The sequence below is a fragment of the Ischnura elegans genome, chromosome 7 (assembly GCF_921293095.1).
Source record: "Ischnura elegans chromosome 7, ioIscEleg1.1, whole genome shotgun sequence".
NCBI classification, from domain to species: domain Eukaryota; kingdom Metazoa; phylum Arthropoda; class Insecta; order Odonata; family Coenagrionidae; genus Ischnura; species Ischnura elegans.
Window position 1 is genome coordinate 77587024 of NC_060252.1, and position 21878 is coordinate 77608901.

The following is a 21878-nucleotide window of genomic DNA, read 5'->3' on the forward strand; positions in this document are numbered from 1 at the left end:
CCGCAAGCCATACCCCCTTATTTGCATTCGCCCTTGTGTCAATTACAGCAACAGGCCATCGAACCATCGCGTCAGTCATAATTGACTTCTCAGTGTCGCCGTTTAACTTGTATTCTCTTCGTACCAGGGGCGCCGACTTATAAAAAATATTGGGGGGGGGAGGTCGGAGGTCTTGCACCAGGAAGAGGTTAAATCCAAAGTGTGTCGCAGCACCGAAACACTATCATGATTCACACCACTTGTTCAGTTAACGAGCTTAACCTTATAATTACCTATTTGTTTCAACACTCATTGTTAAATTTATTTTAAAAGGTAATTATCGTCAAGCATGGGAAATAAAAATCACCAATATATTTTGTGATTTCACAAAGCATAATATAACTTAATTATTTTCTTGAATTATTGAGGGGGCTCCGCCCCCCCAAATGAATCTTTGAGGGGGCTCGGGCCCCCTCAGGCCCCATGGAGTCGGCGCCACTGCTTCGTACTGTGGTCATTATTCTCATTTCAGATACTTCAGCATGAAGAAAAATATTGTTCATGGAAGCTTTGGAGGTCCATGGTTGATATAAATAAAAATGATTAATTTTTTTGGTCTTGCCGCGTACTTCACGTTTCGTATCCCTGCTGGTCGCTTCTTTAGAGGAGATTGAATTGAAAAATATCTATGAAGAAGCGACCAGTAAGTGTCGCGAAACGTCCCTAAGTAAACTACGCAGTAAGACCCGAAAAATATTGTGCTTACCAGAATGATCGTGTCACTCCTAGTTTGCCTGCATTTGTTTGAAAAACAATTCTACTGTCATCTCCCATATGCTTATTTATACCTGTACCATCGAAAACTGCACCATTGGCCTCTTGCGTCGGGGTTTTTAACTTAAAAATCGAACGTACACGAGCGTTCATGCCCCTGGGAATGGCCCACCCACCCAGGTGAGAAGATAATGGGTATTAATATTAAGCAAAGTTAAAATTTCTGGTCTCTGAATTGTGAACTTTGTTGAAATTTGAAGAGAAGAGACTGCTTACAGCAGTTGAAAGTAGCCATGTTTATAATGACTCCGATATCAAAGTAGTGAAAAGTTAAAGATTAATTCCTTATTTTCACTGTCATCAATTCTCATACTTTTACGAAATTCGTGCAGAAAGTGCCGTCCTATTTCATTTCCCCCACACTTGTGTGTAGTTTACTGTAAATTTATATGATTATCCCTCCTTTTTAGGGTATTTTTTCTACCAAATTAGCTTTAAATTTTTATTGAAGTTTTAGCTTATTTAATGCTGTCTTAGCATTTATCTTTCCCATTTTAACCGTACTAAATGTGTGGAAAAAACAGCGTGTAGGAAAAAAGGATGGGGAAGCAAGAGGCACACTGTAAATCGCAGTGAATGGATGACTAAGGCGTGTTTTCTTTTTCAAAAATATGCTCTCGAAGAGCCTTCTTTCATATTGTTGCTCTTATACACTGATATCATTTTTTATGAAATTCAAGCAGAAATGGTTCTCCTATTTCTCTTCCTTCCTCATGTTGTGTAGTTTATTGTAAAATTCATTTGACAGTTGGGTACTCCTTCTTAAGATATATTTTTCTGCAAAATAAACTTAAAAATTTTGATTTCTGATTTTTAATAACCTAATTTAATACTGTCTTAGCATTTATCCTTTCTATTTGATCTGAACGAAATGCGAGAAATAGACAGCGTTAGGAAAAATCGTGGAGAAGATAAAGACTGTAAATTTCAGTGGATGAATGACAAAGGCGTGTTTTTCGCTAAACATGCTCTCGAAAGACCTTTTCTCAGTGTACACATACTATATCCTCTCGTCACCCACTCACCCGTGTCCTTTGGCGCTTCCTTACTTCGCTCTCCTGCGGGCACTCCCGCTCATTTGTTTAGATGGAGGGAGGGTTTGCTTCCCCCCCCCCCCCTTGTCCCATCTTGAAACTTCCATCCATCTTATAGTCTCTCGAATCTTTTGTTCCCTCTCAACGCTATGGAGAGATGGGTTGGAGGGAGGCAGGAGTAGGGGATGAGCATGTTGCCAAGAGGGAATGGAAGGGGTGATAAGAGGTCGCCTCGTAATTTAAGCGAGAGATGAGGAAGATGGCTGGTACGCGAAGGCGATGTTTAAACGCTTTGTCATGAGCATTTTACGCAAGTTTCCCCCTTTCCTTCGCATGCCCCAGAAGAGAAAGAATGACCGTCATTAGAGGAGTGGAAATAGTTTTGATATTGATACAAGAAAACGCGTCATAAATGAAATTTATCTTGAGCAAAATTACCAATTTTTATAATTCAGGAATATTGAGGTTTCATCTTATAGATTAGGTGAATTTTGTAAAGGCAACGTATTGTCTGAACGTTTATTTTCTATCATTCTCGATAAATGTATAGCAATATATTATACTTTCGAATTCTTTTTTAAAATATGGAACTATTGAAATATAAAATTATTAAATTTTTAATGAGATATTTGGAGATTGTAAAATCACATGCATGATATGCGGCACAACATGTTATCAATGAGGATATTTCTCATTTATTCCGTTTAATTCCTGTGTGATAAAATTGGGAACTTTTATTTCAATTAGTGATAGTTGGAAATAAATTTAACATGATTGTTGCACCTTCGGATTTTCAGCATAAACAAAACGTTGTGATTTTAAATGGACTGTATTTTAGTTTTCCGCAAATTGTTGTTACAGCTGTTTAAGAATCGTACTTACAGTTGTAGAATATGCACCGTACACAGACCGTCGATCTGTTGTAACTGTTGCTTCTGTCCCTTCGTCCCTTCCATTCCCTTCACTCATCATTTTCTCTTCTCCCATCCCCTTCCGAGGCACCTTTGACTATTCACCCCCCTTCCGGGGCACCTTAGACGGTTCACCCCCTTCCCGAGCACCACTCAGGCACTCAATGTCTCATATCTCTCCAATAATATGTATTCCAAATTTTGCCCCAAAGAAGAACTGTATCATTGCCGTAACAATGATTCATATTTCATAATTATTTTTTAATGATTATTTTCACATATGCTCGTGAAACATTATTTTAATTAAAGTTTCGTTTTCGGATAATTTTTTGGATAAATTTGACAATATTTGAATTCGATGACGATACTAGTGATACAGTAAATGAGTTTATTTTAAGTGTTTTAAGTAAATCATAAAGTGAAAATAATATTATTGTAGCATTATTTCGTATTCTTATAAATCGAGATGTAATTATTGAAAAAAAAAGTTTTCTTATTGTTTCAAAGGTATGATTTTTTTGGGGTGCCCATTTCTAATAATAGTCAGCCCTATAATTATTCCTTTTGAGGTTTATGAATTTTATATCGTATACATGATGGGAATATTTGGTATTTTTGATAAAGCATAACAATTATAGCATGCTGAGTATTTTATTTCTATCATTTTTTAGCTTTAACAAAAGGCCATTTTGAGCCTTCTTTTCTTTTCAGTGCTACGACTACAGTCTCTTAATGGAGCGGCGCTATTAGCCATTATTTTTACAAATATGCTTATCGCTCCTGAGAGCGGCTAATTCGATTTTCCGCCCCCATTCCTCCCTCGCCCCCGGTATTCGACTTCCCACCCTAAATCCCCTCTGTTATTTTAGCCCACTTCGCGAACTCAGTAACCTTTCTCTCGTTCAAGCGATTTCAAAATTTCAGACGCCCATTCGATTGTATTTTCTCTTCTCTTTCGGCGCTCGAGTATTTTTATCTCTTTACCGTATCGTGCTTGCTCAACGTTCTTATGACTTCTACTCCATACATTCCCAACCCACCTTCTCACTCACCTTACCTTCGCTTATCTTACTCATACCACTCACTCCCTTTGATCATCACCAATTTAACCCTCAAGCCGGCGCGCCTGATATTTTTACTTGCTTAAAGGCGGGGTGGGGCGTACTTCGTCCACGATACATGCATTTATATGATAAAATAAATATGAATAAAATCGGCAAGAGAACCCGACACCACGGGTTCGGGCGCATATCTCGCCATACCCGACACCACGGGTGTCAAGTTCCTCTTGCCAATCTAAAAAAAAAATTACTACAATACTTTGTGCTTTAAAAACTCACGCTACAGGCAGTCAAAATGACATTTAAAGAATACAGGAGGCCATTCAAGAAAAGCGAAGCGCGAGGTACTCGGCCGATCGCGCGGCGTACTTAGTACGCCACGGGTGTCGGTTCCTCTTGGCGATTCAAATATAAATTAGCTACAATACTTCGACCTTTGGAAACTCGCACTAAGTACATTGTAAGAATACAGGAGGCCATTCTAGACCAGAATGTACGTACAATGCTGAAATCCTTGGTTTTCGAATATTGGCGTACTTTATACGCCAGCGCGCACGCTCGAAGGTTAAAAAACGAGTCAATTGTAAGAATTTTATGTAAGCGAGGGCGGGAAGGAAAAACGATGTATGTATATATATATATATGGATTGAATGAAATAATCCTTAGTGCGAATCAAAGAGTAAAGTCGAATTAAAAATGCAAGACCGGAAGGGCCAATCTGCGAAATGCTCCTCGGCTATGACTCGGCGCCGGGAACGGGTATAAAAACCAATAGCAGTAGACCCAAGAACCACGACGTCTAGTCCTAACATCTTCAATCCATTAATCATATTTTTAACAGTCCTGAGCGTTCACCCAATATTATATCATTTGAGCAATTTTCTCTCCAATTTTCTCAATTGATTTATTGCCCCACTTAGCCTCTGCTTACTCCCCCTTCTCTTCCCATACTTCTACCATTCCTTGATATTTCCTCTCATCGTTCAAATTTCTATCCTACCCTTTCCTCAGCCTCTCAATCCACTGTCTCAATTGTTGAGTGCACTTTCCTTCCTATCGCAGTGGATACTTCTTTCTAAGATAAAGAGCTCATTAACTATGGATTGAAATTGTAGTATTCTCAGTCTATGATTTATAAAATATTTCATTGAGGAAATTAGAGAAATAAAAAACCACGGTAAGATTATTAATTTACGTTCAAGCATAGATAATTGAGTCATCATCACAATAAAGGCATCAATCCAATTCAATGTCAAATTTAAGTGGCAGCTCGAATAAAGCAGCTTCCGATGCATACGCATCGCGCTTCAGGGAATGATTGTATTCATCTTCGGTAGTAAGGAATGTACTTTTGAGTTGAATAATTCGTAGTATCTAATTATAATGGAGAAGCACGACATGGAGCTTCGGTCGCTCGTTGGGATCTTGTAGCATACATTTCGAAATATCTCTTTAGTTGAATTTATATCATATATTTTTAGAGAAAGAAGACAATTCTGTCACTAAAATAATGTAGAGCATGTCCTGAAATGTAATGCACTTGTATATTTAGAGAGTCAGTGAATTTGCCTTTAGCGATGGTTAAAATTTGGGTCTAAAATGACAAACTCACATATATTGAATCCAATGTTAGCCACTTGTCGATAAATTCTCCCTCGTTTGCTTTTCGTTGAGTTCCTTGGGCACAGGTAATACTGCTTGCAATTAGTGAAATAGAGGAGCTTGGAATTTTCTTCATTCAAACCAATGACTATCACAAACTATTTTTAAATTCCACCGTTAATCCCACTCTAACACTGGCGTCTTCTGCTGCTGGTTTTCTCCGGGATCCCAGACTTATCGGAGCTCTACAATGTTCTTCTATTGGTGATTCATCTTTGCATGTGCTTCGTCTTCACAATGCTTCGTTCACGAGACAGCAGTGGAGCAATTTGACTCCCCTGGAAGTCTGAATGAAAAAAAATCTTAAGGGGCGCCAATGTTGCGGTTTTAGGAAAGTGAAGCACCGCAACAAATGCGACGCCGTCGTATCGATTTCCATTAAAATTTTTCTTCCCTCAGCTGCAGCTAGCGAATGATAAAGCGCATTGGAAAACTATCCAATGCCTGCGTTCCTCCGCGCGCGCGTACTTAGACCCCTTGCGCCTCTCCGGTGCTGCACTTCGGTGGCGAGACAAAATTTGTATGATACACGGATATTGTCCTGTGTCATTTAATTTAGCTACCACTTCCATATATTCGACATTGTTATTAGTTGCTTGGTTTTTCGTTTGTAATGGCATTTAATTATAGATGGCTTTGATAAAATATGAAGAAGCTAGTTCTATCGTTATTGATTATATACAATCTGAATTGAATCCTATTATAGCAGAACATTTTAAAACACTCCAATACCAATTTGATGAATGCATTTAAAATTTTTTACTGCCTATGATTTTCTTCAGATCCTGCTTTAAATTTTCCAGAACTTCTATGCAAATTGGATAAAATAATTAGTACTAGGCACAATATTTGAGATAAACAACGCGTTTTAGGAATCCGTTTTCAGTTTCAGGAATGAAAAGATATACTATTCCATATAAGAATGATCGATATGGTTTTTCGCGATTGTTGTTATTTGGCTATTTTTTCTTTCTCAATATATTTGTCATTAAGTTTATCACCTGGCATAAATTTCAACGTGTTACTACCATTTAAACTTTAGGGGTACTTGATTTTCAAAACCTTGATGATATCCGGTAAAATAATACGCTATGAGAGGAAAAGCTGCCACAAAACAGGCTGTTCCTTTTATAGTTTTAGATTACTTTAGCTTTCAACAACAGATACCATTTGAAGTGTCAAGGAGGTCATCTTAGGACCGCACCATGTTTTAGGTCTGTCAGAGGCAGTAGAATTAGGGAGATATTTTGCCGCAAGTACCGGTACATGAATTTCGTATTATCATCGGACAATTAAGAGGTTAAAGAAAATCTGGGTGGAATCCTTGTAAGCAGGCAAATATATCTCCTACCAGCGTCTTTTTTTTTACTTGAGCCTTACTTGCAGAGGCTTAGGTTACTTGAATAATTGAGAATAAACATCTTTCTGAGCGATACGCAGAACAAAATATAATGTAAAATTTTAGGTTATCCCGGCGTATAGATTGAAGAAAAATTTCTCGGGATTCCCACCGGGTGTGGTATTGGGTTAATTTTCCCAACGTTTCAATGGCTAAGTCTGCCATCGTCTTCAGGGGTTCACTTGTAATGGTACTTGCCCTCATTGGAGCAGCACGAGCTGCCGCAAGAGAAACCTGGAAGTTACTCCTGCTAGAGAAAAGGAGAACACATAACGTACGAATTTCATAATTAAGGAATGTAAAAACAGTGTTTTCCAGTGTTTTATTGTAGGCCTACTAGGAGGATCTTTAGCGTACTTGGTACGAAAATTTCGCTTAACTGTTGTCGCAGACTTCGATTCTTCAAACCAAAACACACAACTAGCACGCTCCGGTCCAGTGAAGGCAGCCATCTTTAACGTAACTGTGACTAGTGCTTGTGCGGCGCGATTAGGCACTAGCGGACTACGCGCGTCAAAACTTGAACTGTTTTCCTTTAAAACAACACCACAACCAGCCATGTACCTTGTTTAATAAAATTTACATAAATTTTCAAAGTTGTAAAGTCCTTTTTGAAACACCCTGTATTTCCAGGTCCGGCAGATGCGATAAATTATGAGAGATATTTTTCCGAACGTATAAACATGGACATTCATTTTTTTTCCCAAAGCCATAAAGGACTTCAACAAATACTAGACGTATTTTCGTCCGGGAATATCCTTTTTATATGTAGACGGCTGGTGTCATAACTTTCCCCGCCACATGTCTTTTTATGGGTCTTGCGGGATAGTGGTGCGGAATAGAAGTCTTATGACACCAAGGGTTTACATATACTTGCGTGGTCTGCATTGATTTAGAAAATGGGGATATCGTCGTGATGAGCACGACCAATCCTCCAGATTGGGAAATTATGTTCATGGTGGGAGAAAGTGCTAGCGCACTCATTGGAGCAATGTGAGCTACCGCTAGAGAAACCTGGAAGTTACTCCTACTAGAGAAAAGGAGAACCCATAACGTACGAGTTTCAAAATAAAGAAAAATAAAAACAGTTTTTTTCCTAAGATATGTAATCCAATAACTGATAGTTCACACCTAGATGTGCGCGCCAGCAGTTCGATGGCGGCGGCTTCTGGGGGTATATTTTGCGGCTCACAACGCACGCCGGCATGGCAACCAAACCGATGACCTCTACGGTGCAAGTTGATCACTTACAATTTAAAATCTAGTTCTAAAATTATTGAACATTTCAAATTTAATCTAGCTGAACTACAGTATGGGATAAAAATTTCAAACCGATACTCGTTTACACCGACCGGCCACAGGCCTATTGAGGAGGCCTATTGAAGTATATAAAATGTTCTCACTTAAGCGTGTACCAGTGGCTAGTTCCATACAGATTGGTTAGACCGCGGTTATTTCGTATAATGGAATCTGTTACCTATTTGTTGCCTACATATACCAATGTACCACGCATAGATTATTTTTACTCCTTCACGCACCACCATCGGCATCTCATCCACGGTTTCCGCTTTTCCCTTCTGTTCATCCGTGCCTGCCGCACGTTCACTGATTTTCCCCCCCTCTCTTCCTTGTAATTCTTCATTTTTTTACGCTCAGATACGACCAACTCCAACCCAACATTCTCCTCTCTTACACTCACCTCACTATTCGGCCCGCATTCTTATCCGCGCACACTCGAGCCCTTAAGAGTTGGGAACGGCGAACACACAGAGTTTTTATCCACCACCATTTCTTTTTTTATATATAACTCCTTGTTTTCTTGAAACGGAAGCAAAATAAAACGATATAAATTTTTTTGCCCTTCTTTTTTTTTTAAACGAAGAGGAAGGTGGGTGTACTTGCTATTTATTTTTTTCCCTCTTTCTAACCAGGCTCTCGACAATGCGGTGGTGGCTGCGACTCAGAGGGAGTGTTTTAAGGGGCGAGAGGTAATATGAGGGGGTGGGGGAGGCTTTTCGTGTTAACGAATAACAGTGTGGGGTGGAGGGGAGGGGAAAGGTTTTTCCTTCCCCTTCATTCGCGTGGCTGGGACTGGTGTGTTCGCTCGATTCCGCATCCTCATCCTCGAAAACCGGTCGGGAAAGAGAAAAGAAAGACAATTCCTGCTTTGTTTTTAAAAAAAACAAAGCTCGTGTTTTAATCTTAACGCTGCGTTACATGCGCTTGCACGGATTAAGTCCGCATTACGAGCCATTTAGTTCCCGCGCGAAAAGATTAAATGGCTGCCGCCGGTCCGGGGTAATAGAGTTGCCCGCTTCCCGTATTTCTTTTGTTTTTTTTTAATCCTTCCTCTCGACTGCCTCGGGGGAGGTGTTCCGTGCATTTCTCGCGAGAAAATTTATCCGGGACCTCATGGAATATTGCGGCTGTTTACCTACCTCAGTCGAGGCCAGATGAGCAGCTTGGGTGGCTAGATATAATTTGTACCTCTCTTCTACGGTGGAATATCATTGAGTACGTGCTCGTAGTTGATCTCATCAACGCTGCCCCGGAAGGATACAGTTTTACATTTAAATGCATCGTCATGCAACCATATGTAATTTTCAATTCTCCGTTAAAAATTAGGTTGGGACATAAATTTAAATATTCTTTATGCATTGATATTCTCGATTTGTACAAGTTTTATCATTTGCCATCAACTCTATCTTGCCTTTCTATACTCGAAATCCTTTTCCATTCTGGCTCCTGAACCTTCATCTTTCCTTCCGTGACTGTCCGTTTCTGACAAATTATGTTAATCTTGGGTATTTTTTATTGTTTATTTTGTTCCTTTGATATTTGTTTTGTATTTCAGCTCAACCAATTTGTCATTATCTAGCGGAGGAATAATTTTTTCAAACATTAAAATTGTTTTTGAAAACTTCAACTTTTTTGGTGGAGTAACTGAGTTACCCCACACAGCTCATGACGGGAAGAAACAAATTTTTTTTTGGTATATGAGGGCAGGGATAAAAGTGTTAGCAATAAATTTTATTATTTTATAACTTCATTATGACCATTATTCTACACTATGGCATCTTTTTTACTTGTTTTTTTCGTAGCATGTTTGTAAATGTAACATTAGCGAAATATTAAATATTCCAGCCATTTCGCACAAAATCAATTTAAAAACCTAAATGTAGCCAATATTGTATTAACTTATAAAAAACAAGATATTATATCATTAGAAAAGAACCATGGTGTTGAATTACAGGAAAGATAAACATTCAGCATATAATTTATGAATTATAAATGGGGTACATGAGGATCCCCATATGGCCATTCGCACATGTTTTCTAGGCACAGTCACGGACGGGTTAAGGATTTTATTTTGCGGTGAGATTGATTGGCTTCTCTTCCCTTGGCATCAGACAAAGTTCAAGTGATTTTGAAGACTTTTCCAAAGAATCTACCCTGTGAAAGGCACGTTATTTAAAACACTGCGTTTTCAAATTCGATGCTATATGTTATCCCCTCAGCACTGTTGTTTAAGATCAGGTCGCTAAATCTGATGCCTTTTTCTGTTCACCTCTACTGAAAGTGAAAAAGTTTTTTTCCATTAAATATTATAGGTTGACTACATCTTGGATTGGAAATTTGTTCATCACTAAGGATATTTTAGTGAATAAATTAATGGCCATTGTATCTCTATTCTGTACTCCCTATTTCATATGTCTTCATATCCGTGCTAGAAAAGTTTAATTTTTAGTTTTCCATTCTGCTCCCCATTAGCACCTCTTTCATTATTCTCTGGGACTCTTGGGTTCACTTGATACAATTACGTGGCTTCAAGTTTTCTCCTAATTTTTAGTAAGTATTCAAACAATGCCCTATTCTGCAATTGTGATGTGTTAGTTTTAAGATAGTTACCAAGTTTTGAGACGCATATCTACAGAATTTTGTGAGATATAAACTCGTAATTTACTTACTATCTTTGGTCAAAAACCAACCACTTTCTAGCACCGTTAACTACGTTTATTGGCCTATGTCATTCCTCATGCATAGGTACTTATCCAGTAAAAAGTTTCAAGGGTGTAAGTCTCGCAGTAAGATTCTCTTGAGCTAATAATGCACTACGAGTCCGCTGGAATCATTTAATGTCACCTATGGGAATTTAGATATCTTTTTATGATATTTCTTTGAGTTTAGGTCAATGCAAAACAAGTTATAGCCAACGTTTCGATTTATTTAAAATCATCCTCAGGGCTCTTAACTTTGTACATATTTATTGATAAATATAGCTGTAGTTCAATAAATATGTACAAAGTTAAGAGCCCTGAGGATGATTTTAAATAAATCGAAACGTTCGCTATAACTTGTTTTACATTGAACTAAACTCCAATAAATATCATAAAATGTATTAAACAGGGTCAAGAATAGAAGAGGAAAAATTTAGATATCGTAAAGAAAAATATTTCACACTCGTTAAAAATCCTGAAGTTCTCATTAGTCCCAAAGACAATATTTGAAATAAGATAATAGCTTAATGCTTCATTTTTCTTTTAACGGTCCTATAACTGATAAATCGCGAACGATTCCTCATATGCTACTAGATATTTCGGCCTAAGAAATCAGATGCCATTAGTCTGTTTGAGGCATTATAAATCATTTATGAGCTTTTGGCGGCCAATTTTAGACATGAAGGGGTGAAATGCATTTTTTCAAATATTTAATTACTTCTGAGAGCTGATAATCAGTTTTTTGGCAGTATTTCTGCCTTTTTATGTCACAGTTTTCCCATTTTAATTTTTTGTTTCCCGATTATTAGCCTCTGACCCGAAGGCTCTGAAATATCTCCTCAAAATGATTTCAAACTCACATTTTGCTCACCAATCGTACAAAATTCACGGCTTTTTCCACTCAGAAATCATAAAGTCTCACGCGGCAGCGTGCCAGAATATCTCAACTTATGTTAGCTCGCCTCAATGTATTTTGCCAACCTCCAACTGCCCCCCGTTGGTGCCCTTGCCAGAATTCCCTGGGAGGTTTTCGTTACCGCCTTGAATGAGAGATGTAATCACCCCAAAGTGGGAGTGGCCTCATCTGAAAAACACGTCAAGGCGTCCGATTTTCATTCCTCTTTCCCGAAGAATAAAAAGAGGAAGAGCGAAAAAAAATAGAAAAATAAAGTCGCCGTAAAGTGAGTGCGCGCTGGTGAGCAAATTGAAGTCGCCCTCGCTGAAATATTTGCCGCGCGTCGAAGGAAAGCTCTTAGCCGCCCGAATTGCCAAACCTCTTGCTCTTACACCTCTCAACCTTCTCTTCATGTTCACCTTTTTGTGTTTTTTTTCCCTTCACAGCCGAGGGAGAAAGGCACGCGTATAAAAAAGCTGAAAAACAAACGAACAAACACACGCAAGCATCACCCAGAAATATCTCGACACGCAACGTCGCGGAACAAAAAAATACGAAGCTACTCACGCAACACTTACGCTCTTGGATATGCAATCTACAAACGAAGATATCGTATATTCCTTTTACATGTCAAATCTTCTGCCATGTCAACACACTACAAGACAGCACTGGCGTGTGTTGGAAAATTTTAAGATACTAGCCATTAAGTCTTTCTAACCCAGGGCTACTTCTGGGAGAAATTAAATTTCAAGACTTCTCATTTTGGGAAAGTGAACCTTTTCTGCTCATTCATAATTATTTTGGCAGCTACATATTTCGCCACTTAACTTCACAGCACAAAAGAACACGCAGTTTAAATTTTTCCTGAATAGAGCTGAAAATTTTTAAATATTTAATGTTGCTTAGAAGTAATATTGGGTTATAATGGGCTAACTGCGGGGGTAAAAAGAAATTTTATTTCTAAATTAATATCGTTAGTGGTAGGTTAATAATACATTGATTGTAACATAATTATTATCCTGAGCTTTTATTAATGTTAAAAGAATAATCTCGCCACCTATGAATCATTTTGATTCATCTTTTCCAAATGACCTGGAATGGTATTCAATGGGCTTTAAATCGACGCCAGTAGCACCAGCTCAAATTTGTTCTATCCAGATTTAATTTCTTTGTGAGAAAGATATGGAATCAGACTTAAGTTAATAACGACATTTCAATGGTCCATTTTGTTTTCATCTAAGTCTTTAACTATTAAACCATGATACAGGATCATGATTTTCCGATCGATGTCATGGAAGGTGGACGAAATACCATTTTGATTTTTTTCTGAAAATTCCATCAACATAAAATGAAGAGACAACGGGAAAAATTTAAGTTCTCCGTAGACATTAATGCGCTCATCATTTATCACCTCTATCTCATAAAGAATTTCATAATTGTATGGTTTGATTAATGTATTCCTGAATGCTACGAGCATGTCATTCGATAAAATGGAACAGCAGACGAACACAAAATTTGTTTAACACGTGAATTCTTCATTACCTCGATTGATTGGAAAATCTGCCTACACTATAATGCTGAGCCTTAGTGACAATGTCTAACACTTATATGGAAACGGAGAAAAAACACATTTTTCGCGCGTGTGCCAAGAGTGACATTTTAATGGTATTACTATTTAAATTATAAACATAACGCTTATACTAATAGTCTTGGAGTTAATTTATTGCGGTACTTGTAGATGATATGATAATCTTTTCTATTCGTATTGCCATGGAATATATGTAGATATTATGTGCTGGGAATCTTACGTACTCTAGTTTTTGAGATGCCGTTGGAAAAATTATTTTTCCCGAGTTTGGGCACCTTTATTCCTTTCTGGAATGTCAGATATTCCGGTTATATGCTAGATTTTGTCATGGTTTTCTAGACCTGTCCCAAAAATCGCTGTCGAAGCGTGACCTGGAAATATTTAAAAAGATGCGATGACATAATTAACTTTCTTCAAACTCAATATTGTCCTTGCTGTGCACGATATTCCGCAAGAAGCTATCATCAAGCATTATCATTAAAGCGCATTCTCTGCGAAAATATTTGCATTTTCTTGTCCTCTGCCTGTTTTATTCATGCATTCGCGCGTCAGATTTTGACCACGTGCGTAAGTGAACGCATTGCCACTGGCGACGTCTGTTCTGGGCACATGCGGACCTCTGCCAATTCAACCGTTCCTCTTACTCCCAACTCTCTTGCCGAGCTAGGGCGAACGAAGCCACAGAAACTGCCGGAGGTGAATAAAACAAGCAAAAGTTGCTTTTTAAAATATTCGCCACCTCTCTCTCTAACTCCTCGAGACCCTGGGACCGTGCGCTGCTCTTCCTTTTTTTATTTTTAGGTCGGATGAAACAGCGGAGGTGTTGTGGAAAGGTGGTGGTTCTTCGATGGGATTGTACGCACTGGCTTCCGCCGCCTCGCCAAAGAAGGGTGGGAGAGAGGAAAGGAAACTCTCGTTCTCTGGCTGGGAACGAATTGCGAGTCTCGGTGGGATCTGTATGGTTTTTTGGGAAATGAACATTAAATATGCAGTCTCTACACCTTTTTTCCCCTCTCACCCGTCGTTTCCTCTTCTTTCTCTTCGTTTCTTTTTTATCCTCGTCTGCCTCTCTTCTTTTCCTTTCATTTGTCGCAACAAGAAAAGAGAAAAACGTTGAAGCGAAGAGGGAAGGTGATGAGAAAGCTTTTAAGATAAGGTGTCGCGCTGAAAAAAAGATGATATTTCTTTTAGGCGAGTGAGAAATCAATTCGCATACAATTTTTGAGCACTTACGGAATCTAATTGATGAATTTCGTGTAATGAGAGCTGATTTGTTCCAGGTATTTTATATTTTGATGCCATAAATGTTTAATAAGCTAGGTAATACTTATGCTTTGTACTTACAATCACATTGCCGACCTTAGTGGCAGCGGGGTAAAGTCCTCGCCTGTCAAATAAGAGGTCACGGTTTCGAGTCCAGCCAGATTATGTATCCCGTATCAAGGCTTAGTTGTTCGCGCACATGTTATTGTTAAGTTTTTTGAATAAGCCGATAAAAAATGGCCAATATATGCTACACTCGGTGGTATGGAAATGAATAAATTAAAATAATATTAGCAGAGATTCTGGACGGTAGAATTATTTGCAAAAAAAAGAAATTAGTGATGAGGACCTTTTTTATTTTACTGTTATTTGTTGTTGATGAATTGGGATCATTAGTATTACAAAGGAGAAAAGTTGTCGCAAAAGCCGTTACGCCTTTTTTCTTGTCTCACCATTTCCTTCCCTGCCTCTTCTTCGTTTTTTCTCAATTGTTTCATCCTCGTTTACTTACCTTATTTCTCTTTCATCTGCGGCAATGACGGAAGTGTAAGGCAGAATGCCAGAGGAACCGATCCGATGGAAAATCAAAATGACGCAATATATTTATAAAATAACATCGCTGAAAGTGAGTCTGAAATATCAATAGGCACACGCATAGGATCTGATTGGGACTCAAATTAATGAAAAACGTCTAATCAGAGTTGGATTTATGTCGGCTGTTTTCCTATTTATGATAAAAAGTGAGGTCTAACTAGCTTTAATACTTTTGGATTATAATTTCACATAGTACGTTGTTCTTTGTAGGTAAGTACGTAAGATTTTAGTCGTTCCATTTTTTAACGAAGCAGGGGATCAATGAGAGGGTTTTCTTCGTAATTCAACATCATTTCAAGTTGAGGATTGGAAATCTGGCTTTTAGGAAATAAGCATTGAATATACAGTCGCTACACTTTTTTTCCTTTTGCCTCTTTCCACTTTGCCTCTTTCAGTTCTGTCATCCAAGACTTCTTTTCATCCTTCCCTTTCATTGGAACCAGCAAGGAGCGAGGAAGGCTGACGCGTAGAGAAAAGGAAATGGGAAAGCTCTGGGTTTAGCGGCGAAGGTGGCGAATTCAAGCTTTAAAAAATAAAATTTTACTAAAAGGTGGATGAGTTAACTAGTTGCCCTCACCTTGAAGCTGTCACTCATTGGTGAAATGCGTCTGTTCAGTGGCTGATTAACATGGGATGTTTTCCTCTCGGTGGTGTGAAGTTAGTTTGGTTTTACATAGGGCCCATATTTTTTTCACATTGTTACAACTCTTTACCTTTATTCTCCATCTTTCCCCCTTTCTCTCTCTCTGCTGTAGTCTCCTTTCATCCGGGTTTACCTTTCTTTTTTCGTTTTCCATTGCACAAAGGAGACTATGAACAAGCTAGCACGTAAAGGAACATTCGGGGAAACTTTGGTGCATCAAAAAAGATTTTCTACCGGGTGGCTTACTTAATTGTTCACTGTCTATATCGTATAGAACTTCCATAGAACTTGTTGATAAAAATCAATTCATCAGGTTCTGATTCAATCCAACTAGTTTCTCTGTCATTTTATGAACTTCGGTTTGCTTATATTCAGCTCTGATATTGAAAGCTTCAGTCGAGGGAAGAAGATATCTACTGAACGTGGTCGAATAAATTACTCGCTTTCTTTATGCTAGGGTCTCTAATCGTTGAAAATAGTTTTATCAGTGGATGATATCTGTTGGCTTTACGGAATATTTGACGTGATCTAAGCTACTTTTGGCACGTCTGTAATGTATTTTCTCACGTACACGCACGTATTTTTCACAATGTAATTTACTGCCAATCCAATTACTGACAAAGCAAAAGAAATGTTTTTGATATTCACAAGAGGTTTTAAGGCATAAAAAAATTATGAATGGTGGACATAAATCTGTCTCCGACCCGGAGGTTGGTTTGCATAGGTGAGCATAATGCTCGCCCGATACAATGGCATAGGCATGTACACAGCTGACATTAAGGAATTGGGGCCATTATATGAAGTGTATTTCATGCATACAAGTCACACCCGAAGCAACGAACCAAATTTGTATGTTTTAATGAAAAAATATTAAGTATGGAAACACCCTTAACGTTGCTACCATGCTGGTAATCCCTTATGATTTGCCGAAATAATTGAACTGTTCCACCTTATCAATGTTTTAGTTTAGAATACGATGAGATTACTTCCTTGCACGTCAACATCCGGTGGAAAATAACATGGTATTAAAAGAACTTACTCTAATATTTATCATATTAATGTAAATATTTATATGAGTAGGCAATTTTTATACCATATCATTTGCCACCAGATGATGAAGTCCCACGTCCAAACCAAATTTATGTTGAGTTATAAATTCTTTACATTTAATTATGTTAAGTCGATTCGATGATGTCAGGCCTAAGGCAACGATTTTTATTTACATGTATAATTCACACAATATTGAGCCTGGAAACACCTTCTAAGTCGTGACTAAGCTCGTTTTCCCTTAATAATTTGCGAAAATAATTAAAATTTTCCATTTTATCAACCTTTTTCAAAGTATCTAGCAGGATAAGATGGTGAAATGTGTCCCCAGATATTTTGTATTATGATTAATTTACGCTGAAAGTGCCTAAAAAATTGTTTCTCCAAATTTGGGGAAATCGCTTTAAATTGAAAGGTACGTCCAAAAAATTGAAACACGATTTATCGTTTTTAAACATGCCTGTTGTTTTCATTTTTGTAAAAACTTTTTCCTGATTTTAAAATGTAAGTGCTATTTTTTTCTGCAATCCTGATTTTTTAAAAAAATTTTTGACCGAAAATTTAACATTTTACCTAAGTTTCAAATTTACAAAATTGAATTTAAATTTTTAGGAAACGATAGACTCGCTGAAAAATATATATTCTTCCCCTAGATCAGAATATATTCGTAATTTTTTCAAATTTTTAAAGACTGGTGGAACGCGGTCAAAAATACGAGTAACTGATTTTAGCCATTTTCTCCCATGCATTTTTCGATGATATTTGATTTGATTGTTGAGAGCAACGATTATTGATAATTTTGTAATATTATTCACTGAGAATAAATATATTGTGTTGTGCTTTGTTAATGTTGAACACCCGTTATAAAGGCCGCAATGTGCTGTTTACGGGGAAGTGGGAAATAAATAAATAAATATAGCAATAAATGCCTATTAAACTAGGAATAATCCTAATTGATGTTTATAACCATACTGTTAATTTCAGCAAGCATTGAGAAATATTACATTGGCCGAAAAGATTTATTTGTATCTGTTAACTCTAAATAACGATGAGGTTATCGCCAGCGTTTGAGCCAATTTCCAAATTACAGCAAGAATATGACATAAAATTCGGTGAACAGACCTATTAGACCAGTGGTTTCTAAAGTTGGCGTTACCGCCACCGGGGCGGGGGGGCGATACTCCAGTCTATAGGGACCAAAAGAACCAAGTGAGCATCAGGGATACGCTGGAGGGCCCTTACAATGTGATTGATACATAGCTTTCTTAAAATTATTTACTTTGATAACTTATTTTAATGTTAAAAGTAGGAGGGCCGTTTTTTTCAAGCTCCGATGGCTCATGAACGGAAGTGATTGATTTAAAATTATTTCATGGCTAAATGTTGTGCACATTTATGGTGTACTTTCGATAAAATCGCCTCGGCAATTGAGGAATTGGTCGTGCCTGGGAACAAGCTTTACTATAGCAGTGAAGTTTTCTCGGGAATCCAATACCAATTGGTATTGGAGAAACTGGTATTGGATTCCTGATACCCTGAAGACGATGGGCGAGTTGTTCATCGAAACGTTGGAAGGAGAAATGGAAGACCTGACCTGGTGTGAAACCCGAGAAAACTTCACTGCAATTGTTCGCCGGGAAAAAACCAAAAGTTATAAGCTTTACTATACCTTCTTCATAGAGTGATGCCGCCAACAACTTCCTATGAATTTTTGCCTTTGTCCTGAAGCTCATCGCCCGTGTTAAAACTCTTCCCTCCAAGCCAAATCTTCATTTCAGTGTAAAAATGGAACTCACACGGCATTGCACGGCTGGTGATCGAAAATTTCGCGTTGAAATTGCTCAAGGAGCAGTTGGGCTGTATCAGCGCTGAGATGGATCCGAACACAGCATTCGAGATGTCAGCATATCTCTTCTTTTGTTTTGAATGGGAATGGCCGTAATGTTTCACACTGAGCAACTAAATTATCGCAAAAAATCTCTTTTAATGGTATAAAGGTGCAGACGTGTAATGCTGAAGCCGTTCGGCGAGTTTTTTGGCTGTCGCTCTCCAGTGCTCACTTGGCTGGAGGCAGTGCACCTAGTTAATGAGATTGCCACTAACCTTAAGCAAACAACTTACGGTCAGAAACAACCACAGCGTGTGGTGCAGAAGATGCGCAATTGCCCTATCCGCTCACTAATCGCCTGTCGCTTGTATGGTGTTTTTGCCGAGCGATCGGAGATTGAAAAAAAAACCACCTTAGTATATTCTCACCTAAGATTCTTTTGCTGTGCATTATGCCTTCTGCATTAATGTGTTATGAAAACTATGCGGCTTTTGGATTCTCCATAAGTGTTAGATTTGCCATTGTTTTTAATTAAATTATTATAATGTTACTCATTTGGTTATTTAGTCTATGATTCTGATCATTATTTTTAAATTTACCGTTTATGAGGAGTTGAGTACTTACAGGTTTATCGATCCAAGGGGGCGATCGCTCTAAAAACTTTAGAAAGCACTGTACTAGACCCTTTAGAATACAATGAGAATAAAATGTCTTCCCTGAAGTATATGGAAATCCCGCAGTCGTCAGTCCCGTCTTTTCGCCTCCCTCTCCCTTGCTCGCCACTCCCCCAGCCCACTGCACTCTCCCGCCGCACTCTCTTTCGGGTGCGGCACGGAGCGCGGGGGTCACGTGACTCGCCCGATCGATTCGCTCGCGGAAGGGACGCGCGTGCAGCAGCGGCGTCAGCGTGCACCCGGGGGCGCGCGTGCATTCCTACGCACGCATTTCGCGGCCATTCGGATGGAAATCGTTGGACCGCGTTCACTTGTGAATGCTATCGGATAAAAGCCCACTCATTCATTAGAGACGGGAGCAGCATTCGATCATGTTCACAGTGAGAAGATGGTAGAGAAAAATCTTGCTCCCAGCAGTAGAATTTCATGAGGAGTGTTAAAGGAACTTGCCATCAACCACAAATATAACGTATCTCATGAGCTGTGCTGCGCATGCGCAAGTACAGTATATTATTTCCAGGGTAAATTTGTGGAACCACGATACAGATAAACTAAATTCACTTTGTTCGTTCCACGCTGAATATTTAATGAAACCGTCTATCGATTTCGATATCATTATTCCCGTCTCTGGTTCCACAAAGTTAAGTTATTCACCCATAGATCCACAAAGTAAATTTAATAAGTTTGTAATGACAAAACAGTATCGAAAGCAATGTTGGTATTAATAAATATTCAGAACCGAACATAAAAAGTGAATTTCATTTCGCTTGAAATTAGCTTAAAACTATATATTGAATCTCCCGGATCACCCTTTGGACAAACTGCCTTTTCGAATGAAATATAAGCAGGTTTTAGTACCCAAAAACAGCCATTTGGATTGGTTGCGGTTGCTTATCACATTTTTGATTTTCTGGGAGTAACAATTAAAATTTTAAAATGGAGCCATTAACGACTAAACATACAGACCATTTTTATCTACAACTACCCCGAAAGTTGCCCCAACATGACGTCAAGACTAAAGTTCTCGGATCCCAGTCATTTACTTATACAAAGAATGCATTTTGAGTGGTTTTATTAGGGCCTTATTATGGTTAAAATCCTTTGTATTTTATTGGAATGAATCCCTTTACATTAATCGCACGGAAAATTATGCCGCTTAATTTATTGTTTATGATGGACTTGAAAGCTCAGTGATGTTTTAAGAATAATTTCTCGGTTTAAATGTGAAAGATATATGCTATTAATTACTTACGCAATCTAAGGCTGGGGTGTATCCTCTGAGTCCCTATTTGATCCCAGTCTGATTCGAGTAAATCTGTTTGACGCTTTTTATTCCCTTGTAGAAGTTTTAGATTAATAGTGCTGATTTCCTTTATAGCTTGTTCAGTTTAAGGGATTAATCTCTCTGAGCCGGATTCTACGTAGTTTCCCCTACTAACCGAGCATGCGGGCTAATGAATGCTATCAGAATGTGAATGGATAAACTTTCTCCTTCTCTTCAGAACGGGCTTTAAGATACGATCATGCAGGTATACAAGTACATAAATTGTGGGTACTAAATATTAGATCCAGTATCAAAACGATTTTCTTGAATATGTTAGGAAGAGAGGCCAGGGAGATTAAGGGACTCGTGGAAAGGGTTGCGAATCAGCGACCCTTCCGACATGCCACACCTACCTCGGGACTTAATGAGACACGGCCACAGATATTGCATCTTAATCATTATATTCTTAATTTAGTGACGGGTGAGGCTCAAACCCGAGCCTTCCCTAAGTTGATTCTGATTTTCAGCCAGTTATTTTTATCGATCTCTTACCATTTACTCCATGAAAGAGCAACTTATGGCCTTTATATCAGTAGTTAAAGCAAACACGTTACAGTTTACGCTACAAAAGCCTATGCCCTGAATAGGGGTCACGAATCACGAATCCGCGTCTAATTGAATTATCCGCGTCTAATTGAATCATCCGCGTCTCGTGAAATCATTCACCGTGATTTATGGAAAAATTCGCGAAAAAACCGTCATTAGAATATGTTCTATTTTTGTTCGCATGACCCCGTGAATACTGGCATGATAATTCAGCATGATCATTCACCGTGTATGGCGGCCTTTAGATTACGAAATCATTTCACAAAACAGATGCATCATGTATGATACGCTGTGACTAAAGAGGTAGTGCTAAAGTTGCCTATTCACTCGAATAATCTGTGGTAAATATCTGAGCCAGCCAGTACTTTAACCCCAGCCTAAAGAGTGGGAGGCCTAAATTCTAGCCACAATAGCAACCCGATATCGAAATAGTTTTTTTTTGATTTAGCGGGAACAAGGAATTTGAGTTGAGCGGGCATTGGACTCTTGAAAGGCCAAATGCCTTGATGGTCTAGGAAAGCAGTGGGATGGGCGAGTCAAATGGGCCGACTTGGTAAGGAGGACTCCCGGTCGGCCTCAAGGGACCGCGTTATCCTA

At 38.5% G+C, this 21878-nt stretch overlaps 1 protein-coding gene across 1 annotated transcript in view; it reads left to right on the top strand.

Annotated features, from left to right (window-relative positions):
- LOC124162150 (protein O-mannosyl-transferase TMTC1-like) overlaps positions 1-21878 on the top strand; it is a 956057-nt gene that overhangs the window by 654859 nt on the left and 279320 nt on the right. The gene's annotated exons all lie outside the window — the stretch shown is intronic.